Here is a 15,874-nt window from a genome sequence, read left to right as displayed (position 1 = left end):
ACTATTCATAAAATTTATGAGTAATCAACCACAAGCTGAAAATGCACTCCAAAATACTGCATTCCTTATTTTTCCATCTTATCTACAGAGCTCTTATGGATGACATTTTAAAAAGATTTTCTGAAGTACACATACACACTTCCTCCTCAGTAGCCCCTAAAATTTGCCAAGTAATCCATTAAAACATTTCAAAACACAGCTTGTATGGTACAACTTCTCAGCATGCACATGCCAGCCCTGGTGCCCCTGGCATTCTTCTAGACCTCACAGTTCCCCTCCCACTTTAAATAGATCTCTCTTAGATTATTGCCTGGCACTGGCATTGAACTCGTTTTCCATAGTTGGGATCCCATCTGATGGTTTATCCAGTGTTATTAGTCCTCAAAAATTACCCACCGTGACTGTGAGATCATAGTACAACTTCTTGAGACGTCCCAGGACAAAGTTTTTAGACTTTAACAAACTTTGCAGAGGGTGCTCTTCATAAGCACAAGGGAGACATTCTGGACTCTGAAGTGGCAAATGTCTGCAAAGAGATCAATTATTTTTTTTTTAATTTTTATCGAATTCTGTAGGATGAGGCAGATTTTTACCAAATTCTTTATTTATTTTTTTAATTTTTTAAATTTTTATTTATGATAGTCACAGAGAGAGAGAGAGAGAGAGAGGGGGGCAGAGACACAGGCAGAGGGAGAAGCAGGCTCCATGCACCAGGAGCCCAATGTGGGATTTGATCCCGGGTCTCCAGGATCGTGCCCTGGGCCAAAGGCAGGCGCCAAACCACTGCACCACCCAGAGATCCCTTTACCAAATTCTTTTACCAAATTCAGGCCTTTGTCACCCTGAACATCTTCATCTGTTAAACACAGTCACCTGATAAGAAGCTGCTCGTCCATCTCAAGATGTTTTAAATCTTTTCCCGAGTTGATATGAAGAATCGATACATATTGGGATTTTACTGATCTTTTGATGCTGAACATAGGAAGGCCCTGCATGATAGCTGTAGTAAGTACCAAGGGGCTCAGACCGATTGTCATAAGATGCCAAAGAGCAAGAAGACCTACCATTCAGCCATGTTAGAATTCGAGCTAAAGACCCTGATAATACCCCTAGGTCACTCTCCTAAGTAGAAAGTGCCAGAATCAAGAGATAACGCAGGTGTCCCGATAGAAGTTTTCCTCTTATCCCTATGATCTTTTTTCAGAAGGTAAGCTTTGGAAGTACGTGAAATACATCCATACTCTTGTTCCCATGTGTCATACATAATGAGAACAACAATATATCCTAAGGTTTAGAGCATGAAGCCAAGCTTTGTCTTTTCCACCTAACTCTGGAACTTCAAAAAGCCATATGTTTTCAAAAGAGACCAAGTACCAAGCTCATTTTATGGCAGAGTATTGAAGTTTGAGTCTTCTTTAAAAGGTAGCTTAGAGGGATGCCTGGGTGGCTCAGGGGTTGAGCGTCTGCCCTCAGCTCAGGCCAGGATCCAGGATGGAGTCCCACATTGGGCTCCTTGCACAGAGCCTGCGTCTCCCTTTGCCTCTGTCTCTGCCTCTCATGAATAAATAAATAAAATCTTTGTTTGTTTGTTTGTTTTTTTACAAAAAAGGTAGCTTAGAGATGAAGGAGTCCAACTGTGTCCTTTTATTGATAGGGAAACAGTTTTAAAGAGGTTCAGTGACTTGTCCAAGGTCCCTTGGTTACCAAAAAGTGGAGCTGGCCCCTGACCCCAGGGCTCTGTAGCGTGGGCCCCCTTCACTGTAACATGTGCTACCCCCTTTGTACATGGTGGTTGTTTTTCCACCACCCTTTATTTACTTCTACTCTTTCCAATTTGAAGATGGTTTTTCTTCCTAAACAATAGTAAAAGAGAACAGAATCTGAATAGTTCTGGCTTCTGCTAATCTCACACTGTATGGTCCAAGAGTGGGAATATGGAAGGTGGTAAATTTAGAGACACAGAGAAGCCAGTAATGGGAAAGTGGGGTGAAGAGGACAGATTAGGCAGGCACAGGTGCAACATGAAGAGACCGGAGAGGTCTTGGTTGACCACAGAGGGAGGGATGCAGCATGGGAGGGCTCCTGCTGAAAAGCCAAAATGATCCCAGGCTGTATTTATAGAAGGATGACATGAAAAGCCCAGGAAGCAATCATCAGGCTACGATCTACATTAGTCAGCTCTCTGTTGAAAATGATGCCCAGTTCGCCACACTTTGAAATGCATGAGCCCAGAGCAGGGAACAGAGTGACAGGAAATCGTTACTTAGAGTAAAAGTTAAGGAATCTGGAGAGCTGAAGGCAGCCTTTTCACTGATTCCACCCATTTTCCAATTGCTGGAGTGGCTAAGAGGGAAGAAGGGGCAAACAGGGAGGGAATTCCAGCTAGAACTCCTTCCCCCTACTGTCCTCTCAACATAGAATTTTAGAAGCCCCATCTCTCTCCTCTCCTTCCAGTCAAGGTTACACCCCTGCCAGAGGTCTCTTTCTGCAAGGACTTGAAAGCCCAGCATAATCAATTCTTATTGACTAAAGACGGCTTCTCTACCTGTGCAGGGCTCTTACTGAGTAAGGTACCACCTCCAGCCACATGCTGGTTACAGGGGCTTCCAGAGCAAAGCAGCTGAGCAGACTCGGGCTTGTGGCTGGACCCCCACGCTGGCCACAGCAGCCTGTGGCCTCCACCTGATTTCTGAACTTGTTTTCAGCCCATGTGTGTGAAAGGTTTTCTCCCCTGGTCTTCAGCAGATCCCTGTGGGAGTCCACATGGCTCTTACTTCTATACTTGTATGGCTTACATAATGATATGCTGAGGATGATGATCTAGTTCAGCCTCAGAGACTCAATGCTGACTTCAAGAAGTTAAAAACATAAAAAAAAAAAGAAGTTAAACACATAGGATTCTTCTGATTTGAGACAAATCTGATGATATAACTCCATATTTTGGAGAAAGGCAATGATGACTTTAAGACAGTTCTTCTCTGTTGTGTCTTCTTTGACCTTCCACAGAGGTTTTAAGCTTCATTGACTGTCTCCTGAAAAAAAGAAGGAAAGAAAAGAAGACAAACACACAAAGGAGAAAGAGCCCAGAGGGGGTCACCTACCAGGTTCTTGCAGAGCAAGGACTGTAAGTGGAAAAGTCCTACTGTAGGCTTTTCCCATCTTGCCTCCAAAGAAATCCCTGGAAAAAATATATAGTGAGAGGAGACTGCATCCCTTCTGCAGTGGGAGAAGTCAAGAAGCCAAGTCCAAGCAGCTGACAGTGGTCAGACAGTCCTTGCTTCTCCATAGGAGCATGAGCTCTGCATGTTCTTTCTGGTCCCAGAATTTAGGGGCCCCTTCAATAAGAGTTCTGGGGTACCCAGGACCAACAAAGTGGGGAACATAGCAGAGAGCGGCTGAATCCTCAAGCATTGCCACCAGAATTCCAGAAGGTCAACTGTGTCAACATAAAGAGCCCATGAAAGGTTGGAGGCACAAGCTTTGTGATGAGACTGACCTGGGACTGAACATCAGCTCCGTCAGTTCTCCTCCCTCAGCCCAGGGTGAGCCTCAACTGCATCCAAAGATACTCCCCCACACTTTCCAGAAAGTGCTAGTCTCCTAACAGGACCAAACCACATACCCAGTGTTTTCACTTGGCGCGCTATCCTGTACATCTCCATGTGGAGATATCTCCATGTATATCAGCACATGGAGATTGACCCTGATGGTTTCCATGGCTGCATGGTATTCCATCACGTGGTCATACTATCGACCTTTGTCACTGGTTTGTGGCGTTTGCGATAGCAAACAATGCTGCAGTGAGTGCCCTTGGATAAGTATCTGCACACGAGTATAGCCATAGGAAAACCTCAAGAACGAATTGCTGCAAATGCCTTCAACATTCTGATTCCGTTAAATCATCCTCCAAAGACCTTCTACCCACTAATGGTGCCCTAGAAGGCTCCTTTCTGCGAAGCTCTATGAAGGAAGGCCAACAAGCCTGTGGAGGAAGGAAGCAATAAAAACGTCTTTTGTTATTCTTTGGCCCTCCAACAAAGCATTGTTGGTGCTATTTTGGGGGTCCTGGGTGCTGACTCCACAGACGAAGAGAGCACAGTTGTGCTTTTCTCCGAGGGGACATCTGTCAGAAGCCGGGCTTATTATTGGCAACTCAGTGACATGCTCCCTGCGTTTCCAGGGGATTCTTGGCTTCCCTCAACAATGACCCATTTGTGGCTGAATATTTAGCTGTTCTCTCAATCCTGATGTCTGTTCTACAAACTGTTTTGAGATTTGATAGGTTGGCTCCCAGCAGAAGCTGGATGCAAACCCCCAAATTAGAATCTTTCACTCTGTTATTTGTCCGGGGAAGGTAGTACCTGGGCAAAAGAAGCTTTTAATTTGAGTTACTTAATTTAAACTTTTTATTGTGGGAAATTGCAGGAATATGTAAAAGTAGAAAAAACAGTGTGATGAATCCCTAAATATCCAGCACCTAGCTTCAATGATCAACTCATGACCCATCTTGTTTATCTGTACACCTACCATTTCCCCACCTCCTATATTATTTTGTTTTTTCTCTCTTAATATAGTTTAATTTTTTTCTCTTAATATAGTTTAATTTTTTTCTCTTAATATAGTTTAATTTTTTCTTCCTCCTATATTATTTTGAAGCAAATTCCAACCTTCTTATCATTTCAACCATAACTGTTTCAGGATCTACCTACAAATTTAAGGTCTTTTTAGGAAGACATACTCATATTACCATTAACACACATAAAATAGGTAGCAGTGATTTTTGAACATACACGAATAATCCAGTCAGTGTTCACATTTTTTCAAACTGTCTCCTAAATGATTTAAATATGATTTTTAAGTGGTAGAAAAGCAATATCCAGGGCCAGGAGGACTGAATTCCAGTGTCAGATTTATCCCTCTCTCCTTGGTGATTTTCATTAATTCCAAAGTCAACTTTGCCTCTGTTTCTTAGCATTTGGGATTGGGAAAAAAAAAAAAAAAACATGAATCTAAATACTCCTAGACAATGCTGATGAAGATAGGAAAAGAGCGGGGGGAAAAAAACCCACTGCAATAATTGAAACTAGAGTCAAGTTCTAATTTCTATATAATGGTGACCGGATCAATAAATGTCTTCTAAACTCAATAAATGTTACAAAATCTGTCTACTCTTATCCCTGTGAAAGAGAGATGTTAGGGTCAGGGGATCCTTATCTTCTCCTCCTGGCAGATAAGTGCTTTTCAAAATGAAGTAGTTATACTTCGTAGTAGATATACTAGAAGCTGCTTTCATTCTAAAGCACAAAATCTTAATATAGTATTTGTTTAAAACCCACAGATACTCCTTTAGCATATCCTCATGTTAGTTAAGAGACTGGAAATAGGGCTGGGAGAAAGGAAGAGCACAGAAAGGTTTGTCAATGATCCTGGAAGTCAGGCAGTGCCATTGGTAGCTCTATTACCACATGAGATAATGTATGCATATATCAATTAGAAAGTGGCATAAAATTGTTATTAGGAAAAAGAAGATCCCCAGATGGCCCTAAATCATGCCTAGCGTTTCCCTCATTGCATTTCTATTAGCAGCAATCAGATTTGTCTTCGAAAGAAAAAAAAAAACCTATTCCCTATAAAGTCTAGAAGACGGAAGAAGGAAGGGGAGCTAGTCAAATGAAGATATATTGGCAGGAAATTGAAAAAACTGCCAGAAACTCTTGAAAGACTTCTTTAAAAGACCATTGCAAATACCTTCCCCTTGCTCCCTGTGTGGGTGGGAGCACAGGAGGTGATGAGCGAGCTGTGTAAAGGGAGGAAGGAGAAAAGGAACAAAAGAAGGATCTTCATTTCTCATGGTCGTTTGGTGGACACAGAATGGAGAACCCCTCCCCGGAGAAGGGGGGATACAGCTGCCAGGAACGGCGTGCGTCTCTATCTTCTCAGTGAGTGGGATCCTTTCGCAGAAAAGCAGCTAGGGAAGGATGAGGGTAGACACCTTTTCTCTCTTTTGAAGACGACAGTGCTCAGGGGTCCGAGGAGGCTGGATTTCCGTGGCCTTGAACATCTGCAGGTTCACAGTCCCTGTCCTTAATCGGAACACAAGTGCTCACACATGCAGATGTGATGCAGATGTGATACGTTCCCTCTCCCCCTCCCAGGAAACATCCAGAAGACTCTAACAAGCTGCCCCTCTGTCTGAAGAGCAAAGGTGACAGTCTGCTGCCTCGTGACCCATCAGGGAGGGAGAGAGGCTGCACAGGAGGAGCTGGGGCAGGGGTCCTCGCAGGCACGACCCGGAGCACCCAGCTGGCTCCTAGGGGTAGGAGCAGAGCTCCCGTCCCCACTGGCAGTGACCGGTCAGAGAAGCGAGATGATAATTCACAATTACCTTGGCAACCAGCTAGCAGGCAAAACTGTTACTTGGCAATTTGCAGAGACTGTCCACCCCCTCCCCCCGCACCCACTGTCTCCCCACCCGCGGCCCAGACAACACGTTCCCCCTTTACTGCATCTCAGAGATCACGAGACCGTGTGCGAGGAAATGAGGGGACGGGGGGGGGGGCTCAAGGGGGACCAGCTCCAAGACACCGAGCCTTTTCTCAACCCACGTGGGAGGGGGGTCATGGTGTCAATGACCCCCTCCCACTGGTGACAGGAGACAGACAGATGGGGGACAGAGTAAGAGAGAAGGGGTGGTGAGCAGCAAAGCTAGAACAGCAGGTGGTGTGTCTGCTCATTGTTTCCAGAAGCCGCGAAAATGGAACAAAAGCAGAGGGGATCAGCAGCATGTATTCGCTCCCGTGTTCCCTTCTGTCCCTCCTGCCCTCTTTCCCGAGGTTCTGTTGCAGGATCCTGCCTTCGGGGGCCCGTGCCCACCTGGGTGCTGCCTGGTGGCTGCTGGCCTCCTACCGGCCACCTTGCACACGCAGGCCGGGGCTGCTGCAGTCAGGCTCGGACACACGGGCCTCTGCTCCCCGGACCCGCAGGGGGAGGCCGAGCAAAGTACCTGAACAGGTGAGAACAAGAGTGTAGCGGTGCCACCCAGGATGGGCACGAAGCGCAGGCCGGAGCTCCGGACGAACAGGCCGGGACCCACCTCGTGCTGACTTGCCCGTAGTGCTTCAACTTTCCATTTGGGAGTGTTTTTAGGCAGGAGAGCGGAGCTCCCGCCTACACTTCACCAAGCTTCCCCTAATGCTCTTCCCAATTTTGCTGAGGAAGAGCTACACACATTTAACTCACGGTTTGGTTTTATTTTGTTTGTTCTTAAAGATTTTCTTTATTTATTCATGAAAGACACAGTGAGAGGGGCAGAGACACAGGCAGAGGGAGAAGCAGGCTCCACACAGGGAGCCCGATGCGGGACTCGATCCCGGGACTCCAGGATCATGCCCTGAGTCTAAGGCAGATGCTCAGCCACTGAGTCACCCAGGGGCCCCTTAACTCACAGTTCGATGGATTTGGACACAGGCAAACACCTGTGATACCATTAGCACAGTGAAGGGACACATCCTGTACTTCCCAGAGTCTCCTTGCATCTTTTGTGTGTGTGTGTGTGTCGGGGGGTAGGGGGGCAAGCACACTTACTATGAGATCTACCCTCTTAGCACGTGGATTTGGAAGTGAACAATTCCATCCTGTTGACTCCGGGCACTTCGTGGGGCAGCAGGTCTTGAGAACTCACTCATCTTGCAGAACTGTAACTTCGCACCCACTGGGTAGCAACCCCGATCCGCTCCCCCTCCAGCCCTTGCAGCCACGATCGTATTCTCTGCTTCTATGAGGTTGTCCCTTCAGAAATATCACATAAGTGGAATCATGGGGTATCTGCCTGGTGCCTGGCTTATTTCACTCAGCAGAACGTCCTCCTGACTCACCCACGTTGATGCAAATCCTTCAAAAGGTTTTCCTTCTTTTTAAGACTGAATAATATTCCTTTGTATGTACAGCCCACATTCTTTAAATCATTCATCCACCAATGGACACTTGCGTTGTTCCCATATCTTGGCGGTTGTGAAGAGTGCTGCAATGAATATGGGGGTGCAGATGCTACAACTTATGGTCACACCCAAAGCAGGGCTGAGAAGAAAGGACTCTTTTTTGATTAGGTGCTCAGGGAAGAGGCCTTTTCTGGCACTTAGGCCAAGATCTGAAGCCTTGGTTTTGTACCACTCGGCCACTGTAAATGGTTGTCCGGGTTACGCACTGCACAACTCTGGAGGATGCTATTTGCATTATAGCCTAGCTTGTACAAAAATATGCAGAAACCCTGAATCCACATCCAACCCCCTACATCCTAGTTGTTCTTCTCAACTGCTTCTTCCCATCTCCTAGCTATGTATGCCTGCTTACTTCTGGTCTACTGGTGGGACTCAGTGATATGTGTGCGTGTGGAGAGAGACAGAAAGAGGGGGAAGGAGAGGGAGGGAGAGTGAGGTATTGGGGGAGGAAGGGAAGAGAAATGAGGGACACAACAGGCCAAAATAGAATATTCTGTAGATAGTCCTTCAAAAGGCTACCAACAGGAAAGGCAAGGCTTTAAATTCTGATTGTTCTAATAAGAAAACCCATTAAATTGTGGAGGAGAAGCCAACCAGCAGCAGAGCGATGGACAGAACCACGGTGCTAATTACTAAGGGATAAAAGGGGGCAAAATTGAAAGCAGAGTTTCACTGGCACACATCTGAAGGCGTGAAAACAGATTTCCAGATCGAGTCTGGGGCTGGTGCTCAGAGTCTGGCCTCATTTCAAGCCAAAGCATTTTGATGTTGCAGGAGGAAGACGATATGATGAAGGATTGAAGGTCGAAGCTGTAGTGCAAGGAAGAGCATGCTTCTGATTTTTATGAGCTGGTATATTGTCTGTGCTTCATAACCCGCATGCTTGCTATGATTTAAAAAATAACAGCTAGAAGGAAAATACGTCAAAATGTTATTGGTGATTATCTTCTTGGGGTGGTGGGAAGCGGTGGGTCCCCTCCTACTTCCTGCCTCCTCCACCTCCGCCTACTTTGTGTGTGTGAGTGTGTCCACATCTTTCTTATTTTCCCCAACGAAGATATTTTTTTAAGGTAAGAATCCTTCGCTTCTTTTAATTGAAGGTTTAGTGTGGCTAACACGGCATATCAAATTTTTTCCTCTAACATGGCAAAAAGCCACTGTATATTTTCGTTTCAGAATACTCTCCAGTATCAGAGGAACTGCGTTATTCTAGAAGAAAATGCGTATGCCAGGATATGCAATATTCAACGAGATGAATCCACACTTGGCCTTCAAAATAGCTAAGGATAGATTTTATTTTTGCTTAGTCCTAATTTTAGTGCAGATGAAGCTCAAGCCTTCAACATTTAAAAGTTATATTAAAAGGCAGACCTCTAGGGGCCAGAAACCAAATTCTCAAGCTTGGATGGCTGGGATATTTTCTGAAGGCCATTTTGTTTTTATGACCATTTGGTTCAGAATTAATGAGAACTACTTTGCATAGACATCACTTTATATTCTAAAGCAGTACCTTTTGGGGATTTTCCCACTCACCTTGTAGACATAGATTATGAAAGTTGATTTTTTTGTTGTTGTTGTTGTTCCCAGCACATTCGTGTTCTAGTCTAGGAACCTCAGAGATGATTATCTTTTCAGGCCTACAATTTTAGAACATTTATCAGGTTATTAAAACCACCAATTATGGTGGTAAACACCCAAGGAATTTGGAGACTGTTGGCGAAATTAAGAAAACCAACTTCATTGGGATCCCTGGGTGGCTCAGCGGTTTGGTGCCTGCCTTTGGCCCAGAGCGTGATCCTGGAGTCCCGGGATCAAGTCCCATGTCGGGCTCCCTGCATGGAGCCTGCTTCTCCCTCTGCCTGTGTCTCTGTCTCTCATGAATGAATGAATCAATTAATCAATCAATCTTTTTTTTCCCCCAATCAGTCTTTAAAAAAGAAAAGAAAAGAAAACCAACTTCGGGGATTCCTCTGGAGGGAAGGGATACCAGCACATGAAAAGCTCTGTGTCCTCCTTGAACCCTGGTATTATGACAGCTCTTGAAATGTTTCTTTTTTCTTCTCAGAGAGGATCCTTCTTGTGAATGAGATCCTGAGAAAGGTGGCTGATGACTACATACAACACTTGAGACTGGTCGTGATGTCCCCAAGTGTTTTTAAACCCTTAAAAGGATCTGTGACCTCTGAGTACCCAACCCTGGAACCGCATGTGTTCAGTGGAGATCCGTGTGGTCTGGGACAGATGGTGAAGACCTTTGCTGGCCTGGGATCCTCAGCGCCAGATAGGCTAGCCCTGGTCAAAAATATCTTTGGATGCTTGCCTTGGTGGTTTATTCTCAGGACTGAAGGGAGCAAAAGGAATCTCCGTTTTACTTGGTAGGTCCAACTCCTAAGAGGTTGGGCCCTTGGGAGATGGACTATGACTAGCAGCTCATCAATATCACAGCTTGCGGAAGATGGTATTTGAGTCCCACGACTGGGTGATGGGCCCGGGGTGGTGGAATAGAGCCGCGTGGGCTCTTCAGCTTGACTCAGATCCTGCTGCTCCCCCTCCACCGTTCCCTCTGCTGTGTGTTTCCGAAATCTGACCCGGGGACAGCTGGGCATGTGTCCCTGTAAGCAGCCCGCTTCACATCGTTATCTCCTCGCACTGTATAAAATCACATGCACCCCCCCCCCAAAATCACACGCCCAGCATGTCCATCCCCCTTCCCTGATTTTTCCCCAGAGAACCCCTCCCCCCATTGACGATTACTCTCCTTAGCTTATCATTGATATTACTATTTGCTGTATTTCACCACCCATCTCCCCCCTCCTGCTCTCGCTATCCCGGGAGCTCGCTCCAGGAGGGCAACAATGTCTGTGCCGGTCACTGCTAAGTCGCCACGACCCCAGACAGTGCCTGACACAAGCTTCGTGCTTGCAGACAAACCCCCTCAATGATTTTGCTGCCCTTTCAGATTTGAGGAAAATGCTCCCCGCCTCATTCAGAGCTGACCTGCTGTGAATCTGCAGTAATTTTTCATGTTTATTTACTGTATTTATTCACGGGCTTTCACCCGTTTAATTATAAGAGTTAGGTGAGTGGAATATATACTGAGAACAATAAGATTAATTGGTGTGACATAGTAGCAGTGTTTTTGTTTGTTTGGTTGTTTTGTTCTTGTTCTTGTTGTTTTGTTTTTTGTTTTTGTTTCTCCTGTAGATCAGAGGCCAGGGGAAAATTAGTTCTTCTGTCCTATATGGCACATTGCCAAAATCAAGAAAGTAGTGTGTGGGGGGGGGGCGGGGGGGGCACCTGGGTGGCTCAGTGGTTGAGCATCTGCCTTCGGCTCAGATCGTGATCCCAGGGTCCTGGGATCGAGTCCCACATTGGGCTCCCTGCAGGGAGCCTGCTTCTCCCTCTGCCTGTGTCTCTGGTTCTCTCTCTGTGTGTCTCATGAATAAATAAATAAAATCTTTAAAAAAAAAAAAGAGTAGCGTAGGGAAATAAGGGAGGAAAAGCTAAGGTGATGCCTCCCCACCCCGCAAGGCCAAACCCCTTGTTCCAGGCAGACCCAGAAAACAAAGATAGGAACAGTGTCAAGAGGCAGGAGCCCTGGCCCTAGCTCTGTCCGCAGCTTAGCTTATGACTCAACCCTTCTGCACCCTGTCTCTGCCTGGGGAGAAGCCCAGGGCCAGGGATAGGCCAGTCATTTGGGTTCTTCACATCCTACAGGTGGGTCCCTTAGATCCTGGAAGGACAATTGCTGCCTTTTCTCTGCCTAGAACACCAGGGGAGTCATGATCTCAGGGCATGGCCAAGCATGGATGGGCTACTCTGATCGGCTATAAAGTGGGGGAAACTGTACCAGTCTAATAGAATCAAAGATGAAATGAGAGAACACAGGAAAGTGGCTGGCAGAAAGTAAATTCTTGGTAAATGGAACGATTATCTGGTTCCAAGAGAGGCGCAGAGGTTACACTGCCTCTGCCTTCCCTGCCTTACGAATGGGTCGCATGGGCCTGGAGCTGCCAACTTGGTCGTTAGAAGAACATTATCTGTTTAGGGAAAAGAAACAATTAAAAAAAATACCCTTGTTCCAAACTTCAGTGATAAGAAGGGCTCTGAAGACATTCACCAAAAACTCTTTCTACCATCACCAACCCTCAAGGTAGGGGATGGGGGTTCCGAGGCAGGGCTCCTTATCCCTGTGCAGGGAAACCCCACAGGGGTCCCTACAGTGCCAGCCACTGGACAGGACATATGACAGTGGACATCACTGCTCTGGAGGCCACAGCCCGGTCAGCAGCGTCACCCCGGCTTGCAAGAGGCTGGACCACAGCCAGTGATGCCGCCAGCTGCCCTTCCCGTTCCCTCCACACACCTGCAGCCCCCATCACCTGCAGAAAACTCTGGCCACCACCACTCTTTCCCACAGCTCTGTCCTCACACTTAGCCTCACAGTCACATCTTCTGCTCAGGTCTCATTAGCCAGGGGGACTTCACATGGGCCATTTAAAATTTGAATGATGATGGGACCCCTGAGAGGCTCAGCAGTTGAGCATCTGCCTTTGACTCAGGGCGTGATCCAAATTCAGGGATCGAGTCCCGCGTCAGGCTCCCTGCATGGAGCCTGTTTCTCCCTCTGCCTATGTCTCTGCTTCTCTGTCTCTCATGAATAAATAAATATTAAAAAAATAAATAAAATTTGAATGATGTAATAATAAATCCATATATAGTACCTACTATATGTCAAGCGCTGGTTTAAGCAACGCAGCAAATATTAACCCATTTTATCCTCACAACAACCGTACAAGGTAAGTTATTACCCTCATTTGTTGAGGGAAAGATTGAGGCATGCAGAGGCTGAGAATCTCGCCTGAGGTTATTGTATTAGTAGGTGCTAAGAAGTTTGAGCACAAGCGGTCCAACTCCAGTAAGTCACACTGTCATGGACTAAATCTTTGCCATCTAGCTCACAGAGAACAAACAGGAAGGGACATCGGGGTGATGGACTTCGAGTCCCCCCATTCTTTGGATCTATTTGGTCTCATGGTCCAGGCTTTCTTTGGAAGGGCGAAGAGCAAAGTCCCCCCGCTCGGGCCACCCCGAGCCTCCTCTCCCACGGTGGCTGGAAACCATGTGGTCTTATGCACACCTGCTTGGACACAGCTGCTATGGTGTTAACGTTGCCCGACACCTGCTCATCCGGAGAAACAAAACCTAATTATGTGGCCTTGTTCCCCAGGTGCTTACGCTAAAACCAGGGTTAAACCCAGCAGAAAGGATCTTTTGGGGGGACATTAGTTTAAAACAATACCTGTTCCAATGTGGCTTGAAATCTCAGACTGGGACTAATTTTTTTTCATTGTCCTTTGAAATCCTCCTGTGATCTTTACCCTAGATAAAAGATATTAACAGAAGCATTGAAAACACGACTTTCACATCACGTAGCTAGGTAAGTGAATGTTCCAGACCAGGGCATCCACATCGCCTGGAGATCATGTTAAAATGCAGATTCTGATTCAGTGGATCTGGAATTGAAGATGGAATTGAAGTGGAATTGAAGATGCATTTCTAGCAAGATCCCAGGTGACACCGATAGAGTGGCAAGGTTCTAGAGCATTTCTCTCACTCCTGGAAAAGGAAGTCCTTTGCAAAGGGATAGAATACTTTCAGTCCCAGATTTTTTCCCTCTCCTGTGTCAAAAATATTTCAAAGGATGGTTTTATTGCACATAGTTGTGTATCTATGTACTAGAGTTGTATTGACCAAACAGTCGTTGACTACAATCAATGTGAGTTTGCATCTAATTGATCAATGTGTTCACTGTCCATTGGCTTTTGGCCAATGGTGACCGAGTGGGGCACCTGTAGGACTCTAGCAATTGTGCAAATCTCAGTTCAGAAAGCCTTCCCAAGGAGGTAAGAGGTGAGGCTGGCTTAAGAACGAGAAACCAAACTGCAGGGGTGCAGGGCAGCTGAGAGACACCGAGTTAACGGTTCTGGGCCAGGCATCTCCTGCAGTTCACTCTTTGACTTTCTGAAGTGGTCTGGGTGGGTGTTGGGGTGCCCCATTACATACATGCAAGGATAAAGCCTGAGGAGGCCAAGTGACACAACTTATATATAGGAAGATTTGAATCCACATCTGCTTAAAGACTCACGCACCTGCGCCCCCTCCCCCAGTCCCCATCCTCACCCCAGCACCTTGTGAAGGGTGCATGGAACCTTTTGAGGAGCTGGGATGGGGAAGAGACCAAAGACAAAGAGCTTCAGCACATGACCTGCAAAGGGCAGGGTCAGGCCTCTCTCTAAGGGGTCAAGGGGGATAAGGAAGGAATCTAGAAAACCTAGAAGGGAACTCGGTTAACGTGGAGAGGAGCTATGTTTGGTGTGATTTAACTTATCACATGACTTACTGTGTGTACACTGAAGGGTTGACGCTGCACATCTGGGTTGCCCAAAGCCTGCACATCCCAAAGAAGGTAACACCCTTGACTAGTCCCTGGGAGATCACCTCCAAGCCCTTGGGATATCTTGCTTGATGAGTTGGTCTTGGCTTACCTGGTTTCCCTTGGGCCATGGCAGCTAGTTTATGCTATCACTGGGATTTATGGTGGGGACCTCGTCCACAGGGTGTCAGTTTGACCCCAGCAGGGGTTGGAAGCTGAGCAGCTAAGGTCAGCTGTATGAGCATTCGATGCCTACACACCCGACCTCCCCCAGATCCTGGGACACAGAGGCTAGGGTGAGCTTCCCTGGTTGGCAAGACTCCTTTTGTCACACAGCACTGCTGGGAGAATTCAGTGGCATCTGTATAAATCCACTGGGAGAGGACAACTGGAAGCTTTGCTAATCTTAATCTGTATCCTGTCAGTGTTACAGACTATAACCCTGAGAGTCACAGGTCTTCGGAGTTCTGTTAGCCCGTCTAACAAATCATGGAATCTGAGGGTGGGCATGAGGATCCCAATAACACTTAAGGAAGAACCCCACACCAGTATGAGGGCCAACTTGAGTGGGTGGATGGGGGAAGACTTAAGTTGGTTAAGATCAATATTTACTGAGCCCTTGACTACCCACCAGGCCCTGTCGGTCACTGGGATATGAAGAGGAGTTAAGTCAGAATCCCTGCTCTTTAAGAAAATCCAGTTCCTAAGGAGATCCCAAGGGAAACACCAATTTCATCTGGAAGCACTAAGTGCCATGAGAGAGACGTGGCATGGTGCCATGGGGTTCAGGCGGTGGGCACCTAGCAGGATGGACGTTCAGGAACGGAAGGCTTTCTGGAGGACAGCAGCCCTCCACGCACCCCCCCCCCCCCCCAGATATTTGGGGGACTTGGTCACGGTTCCCAGAGCTGCCTTTCTCCAATTCTGTAACAGCTCTCACTGGGGGGACTTCTGTGCCTCGAGGCACATGTGCTGGGGTGAGAGGGAGTAGATGCATTTCCCACAAACCCAGGGGACCACGTAATTCATCGGGACACAGAAATCAAAGTTGTGCTTCATTGGAAAAAGGAGAAGCACACTGCGTCTCTGCGGCTTACCCCAGGCTGTCTACGGGGCATCCCGGCATTCTGCTCCCCCCTCAGGCCAGGATGCTGCAGCACAGATTCATAGCACCTGATGGGCACATCATCCCCCTCCCCACACCCACCCCCACCCTGGGCTGGAAGGGAAGCCCATGAAGTCCCCCTGCTTTCCCTGGAAGGCACAAGGGCTGAAAGGCCTCGGTCCTTTCTTCACATCCATGCTCTCTTTCTTCCAAAGGACGTGACAACCAAGAGGGGAGGGGGGCTTAGGATTCTGGCCTCCCGTTGCTCCGAGTCTTTCTCTACTTATGACCCTTCCCCACCCATTCTGTAAGGCACTTACTTACCTTTGACCCGTA

The sequence above is a fragment of the Vulpes lagopus genome, chromosome 4 (genome assembly GCF_018345385.1).
Source record: "Vulpes lagopus strain Blue_001 chromosome 4, ASM1834538v1, whole genome shotgun sequence".
Lineage (NCBI taxonomy): Eukaryota > Metazoa > Chordata > Mammalia > Carnivora > Canidae > Vulpes > Vulpes lagopus.
This window is presented reverse-complemented; position numbering follows the sequence as displayed.